At 41.9% G+C, this 3365-nt stretch overlaps 1 protein-coding gene and 6 non-coding genes across 7 annotated transcripts in view; all 7 read right to left on the bottom strand.

Moving 5' to 3' along the window:
* LOC117462643 (double-stranded RNA-specific editase B2-like) overlaps nucleotides 1–3365 on the bottom strand; it is a 100856-nt gene that overhangs the window by 47167 nt on the left and 50324 nt on the right. The window lies entirely within an intron of this gene.
* Nucleotides 133–214, bottom strand: trnas-uga (transfer RNA serine (anticodon UGA)). The gene has a single exon. It is a non-coding gene; the product is annotated as a tRNA-Ser (tRNA).
* trnas-cga (transfer RNA serine (anticodon CGA)) lies at nucleotides 355–436 on the bottom strand. Its single transcript has one exon. It is a non-coding gene; the product is annotated as a tRNA-Ser (tRNA).
* trnas-cga (transfer RNA serine (anticodon CGA)) lies at nucleotides 581–662 on the bottom strand. Its single transcript has one exon. It is a non-coding gene; the product is annotated as a tRNA-Ser (tRNA).
* Nucleotides 803–884, bottom strand: trnas-cga (transfer RNA serine (anticodon CGA)). Its single transcript has one exon. It is a non-coding gene; the product is annotated as a tRNA-Ser (tRNA).
* Nucleotides 1030–1111, bottom strand: trnas-uga (transfer RNA serine (anticodon UGA)). Its single transcript has one exon. It is a non-coding gene; the product is annotated as a tRNA-Ser (tRNA).
* trnas-cga (transfer RNA serine (anticodon CGA)) lies at nucleotides 2817–2898 on the bottom strand. The gene has a single exon. It is a non-coding gene; the product is annotated as a tRNA-Ser (tRNA).

Here is a 3365-nt window from a genome sequence, read left to right on the forward strand (position 1 = left end):
ATAATTCATGGAATTTTCGGGTAACCGTATGAGCCCCTTTTGGGTAACAAGAAACACTTTGGGAGCTTTAACTAAGTCAATGACTCACTTGGCAGCAATCTGCCAGCTCCAGAAGTTTAAAGAGTCTTCAAACGCTGTGAGCAGGGTTTGAACCTGCGCGGGGAGACCCCATTGGATTTCAAGTCCAACGCCTTAACCACTCGGCCATCACAGCTGTTTTTATTTCTTCATGGAATTTTCGGGTAACCGTATGAGCCCCTTTTGGGAAACAAGAACAAGTTTGGTAGCTTTAACTAAGTTGATGCCTCACTTGGCAGCAATCAGCCAGCTCCAGAAGTTTAAAGACACTTCGAACGCTGTGAGCAGGGTTTGAACCTGCGCGGGGAGACCCCATTGGATTTCGAGTCCAACGCCTTAACCACTCGGCCATCACAGCTGTTTTTTACACAGTCTTCATGGAATTTTCGGGTAACCGTATGAGCCCCTTGTGGGAAACAATAACAATTTTGGTAGCATTAACCAAGTTGATGCCTCACTTGGCAGGATTCAGCCAGCTCCAAAAGTTTAAAGAGACTTCAAACGCTGTGAGCAGGGTTTGAACCTGCGCTGGGAGACCCCATTGGATTTCGAGTCCAACGCCTTAACCACTCGGCCATCACAGCTGCTTTTGATAATTCATGGAATTTTCGGGTAACCGTATGAGCCCCTTTTGGGTAACAAGAACTACTTTGGGAGCTTTAATTAAGTCGATGACTCACTTGGCAGGATTCAGCCAGCTCCAGAAGTTTAAAGAGACTTCAAACGCTGTGAGCAGGGTTTGAACCTGCGCTGGGAGACCCCATTGGATTTCGAGTCCAACGCCTTAACCACTCGGCCATCACAGCTTTTTTTTTCCACAGTCTTCCTGGAATTTTCGGGTAACCGTATGAGCCCCTTTTGGGAAACAAGAACCACTTTGGGAGCTTTCATTAAGTCGATGCCTCAATTGGCAGGATTCAGCCAGCTCCAGAAGTTTAAAGAGACTTCAAACGCTGTGAGCAGGGTTTGAACCTGCGCGGGGAGACCCCATTGGATTTCAAGTCCAACGCCTTAACCACTCGGCCATCACAGCTGTTTTTAATTCTTCATGGAATTTTCGGGTAACCGTATGAGCCCCTTTTGGGTAACAAGAAACACTTTGGGAGCTTTAACTAAGTCAATGACTCACTTGGCAGCAATTCAGCCAGCTCCAGAAGTTTAAAGAGACTTCAAACGCTGTGATTAGGGTTTGAACTAGGGCTGGGCGATTTTTTCGGTTTTCACGATTAATTTGCATTTTTACTTTCCTACGGTTTGTGAAATGGCTGAACCGAAACATCGCGATTTTAAAACATTTCTAGACTCCGCAGATTTGTTTTGCTTTAAGGGACTCCGTAGTAGCTTACTCTCTCACTTTCCAGAATGCGCACAAAACTCAGCCACATTGCCTGTGACTATCCAATCTGCAGCCCGATCTGCTGTTGTTATGCTGTGTTCGTTGTTGAGCATAACAGAGGACTCAGACATTGTACATTACATATATAACTAAACACGCCTTTTCTCCTCCTTATCTCTTTCATGACTTTTCATTTAATATGGTTTTGAATGCTGTAATCAATACTCAACACAGGAAAAACTTCACGGCTGGTTTCATTTCTGGTAGTTCCGGTTGTTGTCTCATGCTCCTCACGTCTGTAAACAAACGTATTCAAATAAACTGTACCTTCATTTAATATTCAGGAATAATAATATCTCGACGTCTATACAGTAGTTGTAATGTTGAAATCAGTAGGTTTCGGTGTGCAACACTCCGTATCATATCGCTACTAAATTCACCTCTATAGTAAATGGTATATTAGCCACATGCTAAATGCTAACCGGAGATGAAGGATTTTCAGAATAAAAGCTTAACAACTGCGCACGAGAACTTCTGTTTTTTCAGTATAAAACATTATTTAAACTGACGGTATGTTTAAGGTACTTTATGCCATCAAAAACATTGATTTTCATTTATAACACTGTGTGCATGTGCAGAGCTGCAGATCGGGTAGTCACATAGCCTACTACAATCACATTCACCGCTTCACCGACAGATGTACCATAAAAATGTCCACGAACACAGATGAAGAACTCATTCCTAAAAAAGGTGCTACTTCAGTTGTATGGAAGTGGTTCGGGTACAAGCGGTCATACATAGAACAAACAACTGTTCTGTGTAAGGTCTGTGGAAAGACAACTTCCTAGAAAGTTAAAGGGATGTTATTTTGTTTGAGGGTATTTTTTTATTATTCATTTCATTATCATTATTTATTATTTGTTGTATTTCATTTTACAAGATTTTTCAGGGATGGCCTAGAAGAGATTTTTTTTTCAGTTTGATTTAAAAAAAATCTTTGCACATTAATGACAACCAAGTGCCGTGGTGCTGTTTTTTATTTTATTTTTTTATTCTTGAACAACATATTTGTTCACATAGGCCTAGACTACTTGGTAATCTCATTTATTTGTATTGTGTTAATAAAGAAATATGTATTTACATTTTGCTTTGGTCTGGTTTGTTTAGAAAAAAACTGAAAAAAATCGAGGTTTAAATCGAAATTGTCCATTAGTTAGAAAAAAAAAAAAATCCAACGCCTTAAACCACTCGGCCATCACAGCTGTTTTTAATTCTTCATGGAATTTTCGGGTAACCGTATGAGCCCCTTTGGGTAACAAGAAACACTTTGGGTAGCTTTAACTAAGTCGATGACTCACTTGGCAGGATTCAGCCAGCTCCAGAAGTTTAAAGAGACTTCAAACGCTGTGAGCAGGGTTTGAACCTGCGCGGGGAGACCCCATTGGATTTCGAGTCCAACGCCTTAACCACTCGGCCATCACAGCTATTTCTTACACAGTCTTCATGGAATTTTCGGGTAACCGTATGAGCCCCTTTTGGGAAACAAGAACAAGTTTGGTAGCTTTAACTAAAGTCGATGACTCACTTGGCAGCATCAGCCACCTCCAGAAGTTTTAAAGAGTCTTCAAACGCTTTTGAGCAGGGTTTGAAACCTCGCGAGGAGACCCCATTGGATTTCGAGTCCAACGCCTCTAACCACTCGGCCATCACAGCTATTTTTCCACAGTCTTCATGGAATTTTCGGGTAACGTATGAGCCCCTGTTGTGGGAAACAATAACAATTTTGGTAGCATTTAACCAAGTTGATGACTCACTTGGCAGCAATCAGCCAGCTACAGAAGTTTCAAGACACTTCAAACGCTGGAGCAGGGTTTGAAGCGGCAGTGGGGAGACCCCATTTGATTTTCAAGTCCAACGCCTTAAACCACTCGGCCCATCACAGCTGTTTTTA

The sequence above is a fragment of the Pseudochaenichthys georgianus genome, chromosome 17 (genome assembly GCF_902827115.2).
Source record: "Pseudochaenichthys georgianus chromosome 17, fPseGeo1.2, whole genome shotgun sequence".
NCBI classification, from domain to species: domain Eukaryota; kingdom Metazoa; phylum Chordata; class Actinopteri; order Perciformes; family Channichthyidae; genus Pseudochaenichthys; species Pseudochaenichthys georgianus.